Source organism: Canis aureus, chromosome 17 (genome assembly GCF_053574225.1).
Source record: "Canis aureus isolate CA01 chromosome 17, VMU_Caureus_v.1.0, whole genome shotgun sequence".
In the NCBI taxonomy this organism is placed as follows: Eukaryota; Metazoa; Chordata; class Mammalia; order Carnivora; family Canidae; genus Canis; species Canis aureus.
In genome coordinates, this window is record NC_135627.1 from 54366719 (window position 1) to 54383902 (window position 17184).

General features: G+C 44.1%; 1 protein-coding gene across 6 annotated transcripts in view; it reads right to left on the reverse strand.

The window, feature by feature from the left end:
* Positions 1–16344, reverse strand: part of ENOX1 (ecto-NOX disulfide-thiol exchanger 1) — a 550271-nt gene extending 533927 nt beyond the window's left edge. For 2 of the 6 annotated variants that reach the window (XM_077855564.1, XM_077855555.1), the window contains exon 1: positions 14884–15028. The gene's annotated coding sequence lies outside the window, so the exon portion shown is untranslated. Of the gene's footprint in view, positions 1–13063; positions 13131–14883; positions 15029–15989 lie in introns of those variants that run through there. The other 4 variants (XM_077855557.1, XM_077855558.1, XM_077855556.1 and 1 more) reach the window with 4 other exon arrangements.
* Positions 16345–17184: the final 840 nt, after the last annotated feature.

The following is a 17184-nucleotide window of genomic DNA, read 5'->3' on the forward strand; positions in this document are numbered from 1 at the left end:
ACACTGAGACCTGCTATGTTTCCATTCAAATGCCCTTCTCATTCACATTAATAAAAGCCATCCTGGCAAATAGCATCTCTCTGCCATTGGTTCCCTGAAGGTGTACAGACCATGAACTTCCCCATTTACTTCCTCAAAAGGATGATCAAGGTCCTGCCATCCCAGAGATCACTGATTTCTAAGTTAGCTTTTTCTTCCAAATTCAACTGTAAGAATTTCAGAAGTACTATAGTCAAAAGTGCAGACTAAATGCATGAGTGGCCACCATCTCCCAGCACTTTCAATTATGTTTGGCTGGTCTTTACAACATACACGGGAAGGAGGAAGTAGACAATACAGAGTGACTGCACAGCACATGTCTATGGGAAGATACAGGTTGGCATCCAGGGGCACCCAATCTATCCCTGAGCCATCACCAACCAAACAGGAGGCCTGCAGCTGGTACAATACATTCCTCTCTATCCTCTCTGCCTTCCCAGTGAAACATTTTATACACAGCAGCTTTGATTAACCTCGAATTACATCATGTCAAATTTGCCTTGCTCAGAGAAATCGTGACACCTGAAATTCTGCTTCAATTCTGAAGTCTCTACTTAAAGATTCAGCAGCTAAAAACAAAAACAAACACCTCACAACAGGCAGTTGAGGGATTTCAAAATATAATTGGCAAAAGTGTGGTTTTATAGCCTAGGTGGCTTACGGCAATTAAAATGTAAAATGGGCATTTCTTTTGATCCAGCAATTCTTCTAATAAGAATTCATCCAAATGAGATTACTGTACAAGAATAAAATGGCATATAGGCAAGTATGCTTAGAGCAGCAATAATTTTTAGACTGAAAAACTGGAAACAATTTAAATGTCTATCAGTAAGCCCAAAGTAAACTCCTACAGAAACCATTAGCTGCCTCCTCGATAAGCTGTTTGCCTCTCTTTTCTAACAGAACTCTGAGTCTCTTATTCATGAACTTTGGATGAGATTGGCATAAACTTCTACCCAAATTTGAAGCAGTCAGAATAATGGCATTCCCTTGGTCACATTAACTAAGACGGTGCAAGTAGAAGAAGCCTAGGATTTTAGTTCAATGATTGACAAAGGCTCTCTTTCTCTGGATAATGAGCCCCTAGAGCTGCAGCTATTTTGCTACCATGAGGAGCATGAAAAAGAAAATCATAAAGAAAGAGATCCTAAATCTTGATTAAATCATATCTGAAGCCCCTCTCCACTGGATTTTTCAAAATATTCTTATTATTTAGTTTTAATTCTTATTATTAGTTTGTTCTGGGATTTGTATTAATTATACACAAAAAGCATCCAAAAAAGTATTCAGTCATTAAAAAGAGGATATACATTTATTGAAATGGACAGTTGCCTACCACATGCTATTAGGAAAACACAGCAAGTTCCAGAGTACCACATGCAGTAAAACCCCATTATTGAGAACTTCATTTATACATGGTGTACGTGAATAAACATAGACACATATACATATAAAAAGAAAGAAAGACAGAGGGTTATATTTGGAAGAATTTTATGAAAATGTAAATAATGGCTAACTCTAATATTTCTGAGGAATTTTACTTTCCTTTCTGTATTCTATAGCATATGCTCTTGTACAACAATATGCATTTTTATGGAACAGAAAAATTAAGCTTTTTAAAAAAAAAGATGGCTATTTACTGATTCTGTTTGTCTTTAGTGTAAAATAAATGGACAGCTTTGCCTCAGATCCCTCTCCAAACTTAAGTGGTCTAGGGAAAAAGATCAAAGCCAGTCAGGCACTCAAAATATTATTTCATTATAAAATTCTGTGATGAAGCAATGAAACCACTTTAAGATCTGAATTTGTACATGCTAAAAAAGAAACACAGCCAGAGGTGCCCAAGTGTGTTTCTAGAATAGTGGAAATAATATTAAACAAAATAAAACATCTTGTAAAAGCTGAGCACTTCATAGTCAAAAAACATCCTAGTGGAGGAGGACAGAAGGTGCAGAGAGAACAACATGCACAGCTGCTTGCAGGATGGGCAGGTGCCATTGAGGCCAGTTAAGAGCTACCCAAGGGTGGCTGGTTTGGGGTGCTATTATGCTGGGTAGAGTAGAGGGCTTAACTCTTGACTGCTATTGGATATTCACACTCTTTTCTCACAGAGATAAATCCCCAAGGACTTAACACCAATCCTGAGTAGGAGCCTTCTTTCAGTTACTTTAAAATCTCCAAAGGCAATAGTTTCAAAAACAACAATAACAGAAAACTAAATTCTGTGACCTCTTTCAGCTTTAAAACTATAGTTTAACCAAACATACTACATCAATTATGATGGGGGAGGGAATTATTTGAATGGGATGGAAATATCCGTGTGGTGCAGACTCTGGCTAGAAGTAATACCTCTAAGAGGTAGCACTGGGTTAGAAAAACCTCCCAAAAGCAAACAGAAACCAAATGTCAAAGACAAAATCGTGATTTGTTGTTTAATAATTTTTACTACAGTTTGTAGGATTTTCTGATTATAAAACCTCAAAAAACTCTGGCTTCTAATATCAGTTAATCAAAGTAAATCTCTCTCTAATAGGAATCCAGTATATACAAGGTAACTACAAAAATACTAGGATGGTTTGTTTTTCTAAGTTCATTTACAGCAGTTATATATTTCCTTTACAATAAATCACTACACTGTACCTACATTATATTTCATAAGAACACCATTGTTCTCAGTCACTACTTAATTCTTAGAGAGTCACAATATTCCAAGAAAGAAAAGAGTCAAAAATAAACACCACCCTATAAAACTGTCTATATTACATATTTGTCTTTAGGATCAAGTTAGAGTCGCATCTCCAAAAAGCATCCCTCCCACTCCAAATTTTAAGGTTTAAGGTCCCACTCAAAATTTTTAGGTTATTCACTTTTCTGCTTCTCATTCTAATTCATCTCCCCTTGATGGACCTTTGGTAGCCTACACTCTTAAATGGCATCAGCATGAGAAAGAAGACAACAGTAAGTAGTTCTCAAACCTCAGTTCCAAGAAGAATCCCTTAGGGTCCCTCTCTGGTCCATTTGCATCAGTACCTTGAGGTGGGCTTCAGTACCTATACTTTTAACACGCAGACTACCTAGATCTAAATAGTGGATCAACTACTCTGGAAAACAGTGATGTAGATAATTACAAGGCGACTAAGTCACTGATACAAATAATCAATTTGATTATATAACTCCATCTTGGATCATTCCACTCTTCTCCATATCTATGGTCTCTATTCTTGCCCCTTGTCCAGGAAGCCACCACCACCATCTGTCTCTGGACTTGACCACCATTTCCAAGTCTGTTGTCTTACTTCCACTCCTGCCCTCTCCAACCCCTTCTCCAGACACTTCCCAAAAATATATTACGTACAACAAGTCACACAACATCACTCCCCTTAAAACTCCTCAATAACCGCTTAAGGAGGATGGGGTTTTTATTTGGGGTGATGAAATATTTTAGAACAGATAGCAACGGTGGTTGTACAACATCACAAATGTATTAAATACCACAGAATTATTCACTTTAAAATGGTTCATGCCGTGTGAATTTTATCTCGATTGAAAAAAAAGAAAAAAACAAAACAAAAAACAAAAAAAAGCCAAAAACCTTTCAACAGGTTCCTGTTGCACATAGGATAAAATCCAAAGTCCTCAGCATGTCCCAGGAAGTCTGGCATAATCAGGCCCTAAGCCACATCTCAGTAGTCCCATTCCCAGCTATTGTCCACCCTCGCCCTCTGCACTCCACCCACACCGACTATCTTTCAATGGCTCCAAAACCCAAGTGCTTTCTCATGCATGGGCTTCACAAATGGGACTCCCCACCCAAATAGCCCCAATCATTCTCTGATTATTTCATCTTTTCTGCACCCTTTTACAGAAACTGGGTCTTTCCTAAGTTCTTATCAAGAGCCTCAACTACAGAATTATTTTGGGATTACTTGATAGCCTTTCTGGTAGACTGTAGGACAGGAACAGTGACCATTTTGTTCACTGCTGTATTCCCAGCACCTAACAAGAACTTGGCACAGTAGATACCTATTTGTTGGGCACAAGGAATATTAGTATGATTTCCTCCAAAAGTATTAAATCTTTACTAGAGAATGAGTACCAGCAAGGTCACAATATTCCATGAGATTTTAATTACATATGCCATTATTCTTTTATTAGCTAAATGAGAAAAATCAGAAATTACTCAGGGCCAACTCAACTCAATAGAATACACCAACCAATGCACAGAAAACAATTCTTCTCACTTCTACAGTGTCTACTTTGTGCTTCTTGAGAGAATCAAGTCCCTAACACCCAAGAAAATTCCATTTAAAACCTTTCTCCTCATGCCACTGCCAATTACTGAGTAATGAGGAGAGAAACAGGGACAATTTCTTTGCAGAAAGATGCAACTGAGGTGAGTAAAAGACCAGGATTCAGAAGGGTGTCATGGGAAACTATTGGCTGCTCTCACATAGGTACGTACCACTTCCCAGAATCAAAGTATATAGAGTACTACCTGGGGAAAAGGACCCTGAACCCAGCTACTTCTGAGCCATGAAGGAAAAAAGGGAAACAGAGGAGAAACACACATAAGAGCAGGTGTGATTGGTGTTTTGTTACTAAACAAACTGTTCTTTAGTGATTATAGGTGAGCAAGTGATTCATTTTTTCCAGTCTTGCACTTGTATTAACTAGAACCCTAATTTATCCATGAAACTGAAGTATGTCTTAATTACTTGCCTTCAAAGCTTAGGCCCATTTAAAATAAGCTTATTTCTTTTTCCATTGTCAGCTTGCCCAGAGCCGCCTAATCTACAGTTCTCCTGCCCAGCACTCACCACTTCTGATCATTTCGGAGAGCAGAGGCAAGCAAGTAGTCTCACAGGCAGCTTCCAGAGAGATCCATCTGTTCATAACTCTGTGCACTAGCCCACAAAACACCTCCCAGCCTTGTGTCCACTGCAAGGACAGGAGAACACCATGACCTGAACACATATATAGCCCGTGCCACAGGCTACTTTTCAATATTTAAATTCTTCTTTAGCCAAAGCTTTGGATCTTCCCAGGCCCTAGTCCACTGTCCCAGTAGTGATTTGCATGGCTGTCCATTTAAAGAGTATCCCCATGTGTGCTGCAATGCCTAAAAGTACTGTTCTCGGCCTTGTAAATTAGGGCACCTACAATTGCGTTGTGTGACATTTTGGACATCTCACTTGAAGATAGCTAGAAAGCTTTTTCCTTGCTCCAACTTCTAGCTCTCTGAGCATACTCAGTTGGGGACCTCCTGGAGAAAAGACAAAGCTGCCAATGCAGCCAACCATGAGACCAACATGGTAGCAACCAACAAGACCGCTCTCCAACAGGGGGAGGAACCTGAGTGGTCTCTGCACGTTCCTAACACTTTTTCCTAAGCACACTAAGTTTCTCTCTCATATCCTATCCTTAAGGTAACATGTGTGGCCATCCTGATGGCCCCAGCTTTGCTTCCAATGACATGGCTTCTAAATGTGCCCTAGACTCAGGTTCTACTGAGTCTTGTTCCCTTCTCACAAAAGCACTCTTATTCACATTGTTACCATTGTTGTTGTTACAGAATCACACATACTTCTATAGGAGATGAACTGGAGGAGCCTGATAATACAAATAAACAGCATCCTTGTGCAGGAAAGTGAAGTGCCAGCAAAACCAAATCCTAATATCGCAGACATATGTCCCATAAACCAAAGTACACTCACGAGCGAGTCACGCGACCAATATGTTAGCATGGGCAAGGTATTATGCATTGAGATGGGGTCAGTAAGAACTGCTAGCAGAAAATAATAGGGAAGGTTAGTAAAAGAGGTGCCCAAGGACAGAATAACAGACACACTAGGAGAGGTCGCCAAAATCCCAAATACATCAGACAAAGGGAAATCAATGTTGGAAAACTAGAGACGAGGAGCAGGTGAATAATTGGTAAGGAGACTGACAATTTAGGTGGGAGAGGTGAGATTACAAATGCAGGTGCTTTCTACCCTGACTGGAGCTAGTGAGATTTTTCCAGTGGAAAAAGTGGAAGTGGAAGAAGCCAGAATGACAGAAGGAGAAAACCTCATCAGATTTATACCATTTCCATGCTTTAAGGAACTGCAGAATGAATAACTAGGAAAACAGAAATCTCTTCAAGTATTTTTTTACGAGGGAAATTTAATATAGAAAATTGGTTACTCAGGTGATGGTGGAGCAGAAAGCCTAACAGGATAGTGAGGTAATCCAAAGATCGGCAAGAGCTGGAAGCTGCTACCTCCCCAAGGCTGAAGAGACAATAGCAGGAGGTTATGTCTCTGGAGTCCATGGGCCAAGGTCACTTGTGAGCAACTAGAACCAGAGCCAGTCTGTCAAGCATGAGTGATGCTACAGGAAGAGGGATTCCCACTGCCAAGGAAGCCACACGAAGCTCAAGGAAAGAAAAAAATACCCTGGCTTTGCTCTTCTCCCTTTCCTCTCTTCCCAGTGTCTCCCCTCCCACAGGCTGAACACAGCATGCCAGCTGACTCAGAAATCTGGGAGAGCAGCCTGAAGGGGTGAGCCCCAACCAACAGAGAGGAAGAGGGGTGGGCAAGGAAGGCTAGAAGAAAAGCAGAGAAACTCCACTACAAGGAAGACGAGTTACAGTGAGATTTAATAAGCAAGCTTCTTTTGCAACAGACATACTTTTAAAAGGTTTGCTTCTTGCCATATAATCAAGTGGTCACCCAGTAATAAAGTAGGAGCTATACCACGGCCTATTGACCTTCCTGCCATGTTAGGTGGCCCCTGATGCCACTCTGCGGAATCCCAGAGTTAGAAGGAGATTAGGGAATTTATTCTATATTATCCTTTTGTCAGTAAGAAGGAAGCCAGGACTAGTCCAAACAAGTTAATTTATTTTCAAAATTTTCAAATGAAAAAAAAACTCTTATATTTAAAAGTAAAAAATATGCTAAGCATTGAATAGAAAAAAAAAACTTGTATACACATGTGCATGTTGCAAATGATACAAGTAAAATCGGGAAAATCTGAACAAGACTGATGGACTCTATCCACCAATATCCTAGTTATAATATTGTGCTATAGGTCTGGAAGATATTATCACCGGCGGGGTGGGGGGAGAATGGGTAGAGTGTACACAGAATCTCTCTGTGTTACTTACCACAGTTCCGTAGGAATCTAGAATGATCTCCAAGTAAACAGTTTAATTAAAAAAATAATATGTGCATTATAGTCTCAATTAATAAGGCTGCTTCCCTTCCATTGTGTTTCACCCATAGTGTCTCCAGCTCCGTATGCTCACATTCCCAGTATTCCCACTGCCATGACTCTGTTCTGTTAAGCAAGGCCCAGTGATCTCTTTGCTGACCCATTCTACCTCTTATAATTCAGTCTTCTCCTTGTCATTGGCTCAATGCTACTTTTGCAGAAATACGATGGTGTCAGGTAGCTCTTGTTTGATTATTCAGCCTTTGCATTTCTGACTACAGGCAGAGCCAGAGTGTTAGAATTTATATATGGGACAATTAGAAGACTGCCTAATCTTATTTCATATCATCTAACAAGCTTTAACCTGTTCATTTCATGATTAAGCATTTAATTCAAAACAGCTCTCTTTATGGATTTATTCTTTCCTCCTCTCACCCTCTGTACCCTTTGATCTCCTTTGGGAGCTGGTGGCCTAAGAACCAGCAGGAGAAACTGCAAAGAAAAGCCCGGCATTTTGACAGAGCAAGAGAAAAGAACCAGCCCCACCCCCAGCTACCACTCATTCACTTAGCTAAACTACAGGCTATCAGAGAAGCCAGGGAAACAATAGACATAAGTACATGCTAGGTCTTCCAGAAACCGATGGTGGATGAAAATCACCTCTTAGTGAAGAGTATGGGGGAAAATCACTATTCATTGCAAAATGGACAGGCATCTCTGTAACTCTCCTGGCTCTTTAAGTCCACAAATCCTTCCTGTAAAATATAACTTTCTTCCTTTAATGATCTAGTAGTGAATTATTTATATTCTCCAATTTATCTTCCTGTCTTCTTTTATTTATTCCCAGACTTGTGCTACTTTAACTCTAGAAAGCCTAAGGTTACAGGCAAGGCACAGGAGTCTCTGTCCTTCAAGGGTGCCGAGCCTAACGCAAGGAGCAGGACCATGGTGCACAGCAGAGCAATGAAATCTCATTTTTGGAAAGGCAGCCAGCTAAGTGACCACACACTACAGGCCTCCTCCGTGTTGTGCTGACTTTCCAGACAGCTTTCCATCAAAATCCATCTTGCATCCCCACAGTTGCTACCTTCACTTTGGTAGGCATCATTGCTTGCCCTGGCAATGCCACCTCCTCGCTGCTCTCCGTGCTCCTGACTCTTCCTCCATCAATCCACTCACCACATACCTGCCAGCATGACCTTCCCAAGATGAAAATCAAAAATGACAATGCCTACATCTCAATCCTTCAGTAGCTCTCTATCGTGATGACCAGGTGGAGACCAGATCTCCAAATATGCCTCATTATAAAAACCACTGGGGGCATTAATAAAAAATAAAATTAAATAAAATAGATTCTTCTGTGTCTTACGTTGGTTTCCTCCAGAAATAGACCTTCAGACATCATTTAAGTGCGAATTATTTATTTAGAAAAGGGTCCAAGGAAGCACCGGTAGACGAGAGACAGCCTACAAAGCACAGGTATCTAGCAGATTGATGTTATGGGTAACTGAGGCTCCATTTCACCAGGGAATTTGGGGACATAGCATAGAACATGTATCAGCCAGTGCACTGGAGAGTCCAAGATACTAGTGTATTACCTCCAGCTCCCTTCTATCATTGGCTGAGGTCCACTCATGAGGCCATTAACTTCACTGCCCTACCAAACTGCCCTACATCTGGGAGAGAAAGCCTTCAGGCAGCAAGGACATACTTGCAGAAGAATTCCGTAGACATATACTGGACACTGGGCCATTGAGCAAATATGTATATGTATATGTATAAAAACTGACCAAGTCTGCTCCCAAAGGCCATGTCCCTGACGACAGTGGTCTGGGGTGGGAGCCAGGAAATTAGCAGCGTAGCAAGCATTTCATGGGATCATGCTGAGGCATGTTGTGAAACACTGACTAATACCATTAATCTCAAAAGCTTTTCTGGGTTCTACTAGGTCCTCCATTGTCTGCTGTTCTGTTCTCCAGACCTACTAACTCTTCTGCAGAGTCATCCTTAAATCAAAGTTGTACACTTCCCTGCAAGTGGCATATTCTCTTCCACGAGCAGGAACTGTGCTTTAAGAATCTTTGCCATCCCCAGGGCCAAATACTGTACCAGTCATATAGAAAATGCTCAATAAATAATTTATTGTTAAAGAAATAATCCTGAAAGAAAATAGGATGATATTATTTAAGTGTTCACTGGACAAAACTACCTACTCCATGTATCAAAATAATAGGTACAAGTCTACTAGTGAAATTAAACAAATATATTTGAGTACCTAATGTATGCAAGACATTCAAAAATCTTTCCAGGAAAGTATACACCTTAACGCCTTTTTTGCCCCCATAAGGGAGTCCTTTAATAGAGATGGGCAAACAGGGTTGGGACACAATTCGGTCCTGGGCCAAGAAATGTGGTAGCTCCCTGTCCCCAGCCAGGTTGGATATGGGAGAGGCATAAAAAAAAAAAAAAACATGGCAGGACTAACTGTTCACTTTCACAGAAAAAGAGAACACAGGGAAGCAGTCTGCTGGAGCTCTGCTGATATGAAACTATTAATTAAGCTCTACAAAGGAGATAAACAGCTAGGTAGTGGTGGAAAGGTGAAGGATGTTTAAGACTAATTGGAAGCATGTTAAACTTTGCCTACCTTGTGATTCTTCCAGGGTTGTCCCTAGAGACACTATCACTCTACCTGCTTCACAAAGATGGAGCAGGATAAAGAAGAAAGTCTTATTTCGATGCCATTGAACTCTTGGGATTTATGACTTCTTCCAGTAATCAAAAATTTGGTACCTGGGATCTAGGTGGTAACTCTGGGCCCTACCCCTTAACTGCAGAAGATTTGCTGTGGTTTTTATGCTACTAAAGGTACTCTCTTACAAACGAGGCCAAAGCAGAGGTGTAGCCACTCATAGTCACTAAAGACCTCATCCATGACTTTTTTCCCACCGTTTGGGATGTTAACCACAGCCCCTTGGCCACATTCCAGTCTGGATAATTACGTTGGGGCTAGCAAACTTCACCCTCCAGCTCCAACTAAATAAAGTATTCCTTTGGACTAGCTGCCATAACCTTTGTTCTGCTGCTGTGGGCTATTAAAGAGCTATTCTGTACTTAGGATGGCTGTATTTGTGAAAAATCAATACCCCTGGTATAACATCCTGCACTGACAAGAAGTATATTCCACAATATCTCACTGGCTAAGTTATTTTTTTTAATATAGTGCCAGAAACAATTAGAAAACTACAGTAATTTCTTCTCCATCTTCTCAACTTTTACTATTCATACAGATACAGATTGAAATGTTTGCAGCATTATATAAAGAAGGAGGGCAGGTGCATATTCCACAAAATACACACTGAATGTCTGACGCCACATGCCAGGCTCTACTGTAGGTACTGTGTATTGTTGTAAGGGCCGTGGGCTATGTTCTCAGCGTAATTGGGGAATTTTCCAAAGGGAATAATTCAATTTAATTCTTCCTATGCTACTGCATTTCTGAACATCTGAATCTACTTTATGTAATATATCAGCATTACCATGCACAGAGCTCCCAATAAAAACACTATTTTTGTCCACTTTTAAAAGGACCTACAGGACTGGGGCACCATGGTGTCCACCCTTGATTTTGGCTCAGATCATCATCTCAGGGTCATGAGATTGAGCCAGGGATTGGCTCCATACTGGGCACAGAACCTGTTTGGGATTCTCTCCCCTCTTCTGATTCTCCCACCACTCCCAATCACGCACTCTTGCTCTTCCCTCCCCCCCAAAAAAGGGTCTACAGGACCTTAAACTCAATGTGTATGTAGGTGCATGTGGAAGGATAGGTCTAAGAATGAGAAAATATGCTTTCTTGGCTAGCTTGGCGGGGAACAAATGGGATGCTGCTTAGATATATACTTATTTATTTGCTTGGTTTTTAGATATCATCCTACTTGTGTGGGTGAAAGTTTACAGGTTATAATAGCAGAAGCAAATGTGGGGAAATTGAAAACATAAATATCTCTTATTTAAAGGTTCTCTTTACTAAATGAAAAAAGCATAAATCCAGTCTTTTAGTGTTCTACTACAAGGATGAAAACAACAAAAGGGGAAAAAAGTATTGTGTATTTGCACATTCACATACACACATATTACTTATACATGAAGATAGGACAGGGAAGTTAAATATCAAAATGCCAGTGGGTTAAATTAAATGGATGAACAATAGAATATTTCACATTACACCTTCCAAAGAGAAATGGTTCAGAAATTTTTTTTTAAATAGTAACAACCTTAAAATTCAGATTAATCCTAGAGGATCCAAAGCAAGTACTTTCTCTGGACAAACTACAACAATACTGTGGAAAACGGTTTAAAAAATCAGTGAAGTTCACTTGAAATCTGCCAAATTATTATTCTGCTTGGAAATCCTCCTAGCTAGAACAAGTTAATAGCAGGCTTCTAAAACTAGGTTAAACATGCTGTAAATCAATTTATTCCCCCCTACAAATCTGTTAAAGTGTATGCTTTTCTGGTGAAAATGGTTCTTCAATGGTACTTAATACTGTCACTTTATTGTTTCTCCAACCAGTCCAAGTTTTTCTAAGTTGTTACATTAAAGTTAAATGCCTATCTTTGACATAAATAATAAACAATGAAATCCACATTGCTTAAAATACCATAAGGAACCTCAAAAATATATCACACAGGCAATATATTTCCTAAGTATAGAATAAATGTTTAATAATGCATATGTGATCCAAGTTTGCCACCCAATAATTTATTCAGTATCATTTCACCGAGTTAAGAAACAATCAGCACTATTACCATCTCTCACAGAGAGATGAATAGTCTTCCACCAACATGCTTCAGGTAGCACCTTTGGCAAGACGGCTTTGATAAAACACTGAAATGAATATTATGCAGAGACACAGTCTGTCCCATGTACTTCAAAGAGTCCAAATGACTACACCCACAGTATGTCTACCACATTGCAGACAGAAGACTGGAACGGGTGATAAATAAGCTTTAATGTTTAAATTCTTGCTGGTATACAAGCTGACCAACACAATCTTCAATCTCACCCCTGTTTAAAATTCAGAGAGAAAAAAAATAAAATTCATAGAGAATAATAGATCATTAAAGATTGTTGAAAGGTGTAAATAATTTCCAAAGCAAGGGACAGCGCTTCTGGAGCAGGAGGTGGGAGTCACAGGACTCTATAGATTGAAGACAAAATACATGAAATACAATGCCCCTAACACCATAATCCACCCTGGTATCAATACCAAATCTTTACTCCCAAATCTTACTGTATTTTCTAAGTATCTTTACTAGCATAAAAATATTTTTTAATAAATTTTATGTAACCAAAGAACAAGAAAAATTCCAGGGCGGAAATGGGGGAAAAATTCCTAAGTGTGACCCAAAGGAAGAGATTCTGGAGATGGCTCAGCCACCAGGGTCAAGCCACATCACCTCACTGTGCCTGAGTGTCCCATAAAAATAAAGAGGCCAGAACATGAATCTCTAATTCCCTGCTAGCAGTAAAATCCAGCTATCTATTTAGGTATCATAGAGAACTTGAGTTCTTGTAAAATCCTAAGAGCACCTGACCGCAGCAGAAAAAGTGCTTACGGTGTTTAATGACTACAAAGGGAAGAATGAGGAGGGTCTAAACAATCCTCCCAATCTTGCATTTTTCAGTTTATACTAGGCTTAAGAGGGCAATTGAAATTAGATGCTTCATTTCATCCCACAATAACAATATAATTCTTATGACAATAAAAATTTTAAATACTCTTTTTAAAAACATCCCAAAAAAGAAACAGCTTCACCTAACTCAAATGAAACTTAGATCTGTCTCACTTGGAGGGTTTCAATGCTCCAGCTACAGTATGGGTATCAGGATGTGGAAGCAGCTGTCACCGCTTTGTTTTTCATTCACAGTAGGTGGTTGCCAAGCAACAAAATACTATTGTCTGTTTCCATGATCTATTGGCCAATTCTACTGGTGATAATGCTTTCTACAGTTTAAAACAGGGCCACCTTTTGGACGAGAAGAAATGAGAAAAAATTTTCAGAATGACAGTAACATATATATAAATAAATACACTGAATGTACCCCCAAAATCATGTGTATACATATATAGCTGTGTGTGGATACACATACATATATTTTGCATATATGCATATGTTATGTGTGACTATATATACAGTCTTATTCTCCCTAGCTCAAAACCCATCTAAATTTGAAAGGCTAAGAACTAGAATCTAAATCCCTTGAAGGTAAATCAAGGCATGACCTAGGGATGTGAAAACATAGTAGGAATTATTTTTCAACAATAGCAATAATTTCCAATTTACCAGATGTATCAAATCTGTCCCTTGAATAGAAAGTCCCACAGTCAGAGAGCAATTCTACCACTATTAAAAAATAATAATAAATGTAAAGACTTTACTATCTAACTACTTCGGAATTACCTAACATATTTAACATGCTATCTGACTTACCATGTGCTACCACTGTGTACAAAGATAATAATTGAAATGGGAAAATTCTGTTGTTGTTTACACCCAAGAATCTTAAAATACATTCATTTAAAAAAATAAATAATTGAATTGTTCTCCCTGGAATAGCCTCCTGTGATTCCCACTTTGTTTTGATAGGGTCCCTGGGGAATAACAGTCATGCTATGTTGCTCTTGCATATTTCACTAGCTTGCAAATAAAATAACACACAGTGTACTCAATATAAAGTTGTCAACATTAACTTGCATCAGTTGCTGTTTGTTTTGCATTGACAAGGCTTCTAAAGATAAGAATTACAATATTCTTAGATGTACAGACACAACATCAAAACAGCCTGAAGGAATTAAAGCTTGAAAATGCTAGAGGCAATCACGTTTTGAAATGAAGAGAAATCAGTATCATTTATGCATACATATATATTTCTGCAAAGGACCTAAATAACGCCAGAACAATCTTTGGATTTTATGCAATGCTCATCCGTCTTCTTTCACAATATTTCAAAAGCACTTTGCCTTAACTATTTAGCGCATCCCTCTAAAGGAACTTTTAAAATTCACTTTTTGAAATTCATTGCCACTTGCAAATCTATATATCACAGCACACCGGAATAAGCAAAAACCCCGTTACATGGGTTGACATTATTTCACTATTATTATAAAGTCTCGTATCAAAAGGACAGCGCCAGCAAAACAGAAACAAAGTGTGCTGGTAGGAACGAAACATCCTCCAAAACTACCCCTTTCTGGGACAAAGCCTTCTTCAGCAGGACCCGCCCACCTCCCCGGGAGCGCCCGTCTGGGTCTCTCCATCACGTTCCACCCCGTAAGTGGCCCACCTTGTCTCCCTGCGCTTGCAAAGCTCGCCCACCTGTGTCCTTCCTTCTCACGGGGAAACAATGTCCTCTCCACTTTCTCCATCATCTTCAGGTCTCTTAGCCACCCATGACTTTCTCTGAACTACTGAACTCAAATCTGCAGCCCGGTTCGCCACGGATCTCCCCATGCGCGATTGCTTCCCTCATTCTTTAGAGACGCTTTAAAAATCTCTACCACCCAACAAATAAATGCAATATTAATAAAAGGGTTACAAGAGCAAGTTTTTGTTGTTGTTGTTTTGTTTTGTTTTACTTACAGCAGTAAAAATGTTGAGAGACAGAAAAGGAGGAGAAAAGCAGGAGCGTGCCTGGAGGAAGGAGGGCGGGTGAGTGGCTGCACAGGGCGGGCCGCGGGGACCCTGCAGCCCCGGGCTCCCCCACCTGTCGACCCGCTTCCCCCATGTGCGCGCCGCGGGATGACAACCACAACACTCCAGAACCACCCCCTCCGGGAGGAGGCGGGGTCATGCCTCCAGCCAATCGGCATCCGCGAACTCCGGGTGTCCAACCTATGGGGTGGCGGTGGCCGTGCAGGGGGAGGGCGTGGGGAGGGCGGGGAGGGCCTGGAGGGGCCGCGTCCGTGGGAGGCGCGCACGTGTCGAGTCCGGGGAGGCAGGGCGGCGGGGCGGCGGGGCGGCGGCAGGCGGCAGGCGGCAGGCGTCCAGCCCCCGAGGCGCGGGCTCTGCACCCTGGCAGCCGGCGAGTCCCGCTGCCCGGTGCCTCCCCAGCCTGGGGCTCGCCGGGCCAGGGCATGCCGCCGCCCCCGGGGAAGACACGTCCGAGGTGTCTGGGCTCCCCGGGCAAGGGGACGGTCACAAACAACAACCGAATACCTGGCGCAGGGCAGAAGGGGAGGAAAGTTTCCGGCCCGCACCCCAGCGGAGTCCCCCAAGACAGGACGAGGGATGCAGGGCGGGAGGGTGACAACTGGAGAGAAGGGCGCATCGGGAGGGCTGCGCGAGCAGGACGCCGTCCCGGGTGCAGAGCAGGGGGCGGCGGGAGGCCGGGTGCGCTGTCCAAGGTGCAGGGGAGGCGCGGAGCCCGGAGCCAAACACCGGCTGGCGGCGGCGGGGAGAGCGGGGAACAGCAGTCCGGGGCGCCGGGCAACCCCCCCCCCCCCCGCCATCCCCAGGCTTGTAAAAGTGACAGGGCTGGAGCTGGGATAGAGCGGGGAAGGGCCCCCCACGCTTCCACGCACCCCTCCCCACCGGCTCCCCTCTAGCCCCCGTCCCCTCCCCCTCCCCGGAGCCCACTCCCCTGCAAGCCTCCGTCCCGGGGCCGTGGCGGGGGCGGGGCCGGGGAACCCCCGGCTCCAAGCGCGGACGCCCCAGGGATGCTGCGGGCTCCGGAGCCGCCTGCTTACCCGGAGCCGCTGCACCGGGGAGCGCGGGCAGCCCGCCGCGCGGAGCCGGGCGCCGGGCGCCGGGAGCCGGGAGCCGGGCGCGGGGCGCTGGGCGCTGGGCGCGGCGCGGCTCCTCCCGGCCTCGGCGTCCTCCTCCTCCTCCGCTTCTCCCGGACTCCGTCCCGGGCGCGGAGCTGCAGGACGCGGCCGGGCTGCAGCTGCGGGTCCCTCCGCTGCCTCCGCCGCCGCTGCCGCAGACAGAGGACGCCCCGTGGCGACGGGAAGCCTGTGTGAGTAGCGGCGCCCGAGAGAGTGGGATCTGCTGGAGACTCCGCGGCTCGGGGCGCGCGGGCGTGCGCACGCGCGCCTGCGAGTGTGAGTGTGTGTGAGTGTGCGCGCGCGCGCCCCCGGGGTGGGGGAGCCGCGAGGGGAGGGGGAGAGAGGCCGAGGGATGCTCGTAGGGACCGGGGCAAAATTCTTCGCTTCCGGAAAGCCGTAGAGCCGGAGCAGGAGGCTCGAACACGCGTCCGGCCGCGGGGAGCTCCCCGCGGGGCGGCGGCAGAGGCGGGAAGGGAAGGCGGCACCGAGCGCGGGCTCCGGATCCGAGCGGGTCGGAGCGCGCGGCCACGGATGCAGCCGAGGCGGTGCCCGCAGCCCTGGGTCGCGCTGCCCCCTGCAGGGAGGGGCCGGGCCGCTCGCTCCCGCCACCGCCGCCGCTGTCCAGACTTCCCGGCGGAGCGCAGGCGGCGAAATCGGGACTCCACGGGGTTGCCGCTGCCACCTTGGGGTCCTCGGCCCGCCGAGGCGCGGAGCGGAGGCCCCGGGCGCACGCGGCCGACTACCGGCTGGAGTCGGCGTGTGCAAGCGCCGCGGGAGTGCAGGGGGCGGCGCGGCCCACCGCCTCGCCCGTGTAGGGGTGCGGGGCGGGGAGCAAGGGTGAGCTGAGCGTGCACGGTCCCGAGGAAGGGAAGGCGCTTCTCACTCCCCTTTTCCTCCGCGGAGGCCACTTTTCCTCAAAGTTAATCCACTTCCCAGGTAAAAGTGCGGGTCTCTTCTTTGTCCGGATTCAGCTAACTGTGCAGGCAGGCAGCGCAGAGCAGTGCCTCTTGGAAGTCAGGCTCCTCCGCCAGGACGCGGCCCCGGGCGGCCACCCTGGGGCGGCTCTGGGCCTGTGAAACCCCCACACTCCTTGGTGCATCCAAGCTACACTGTGTAC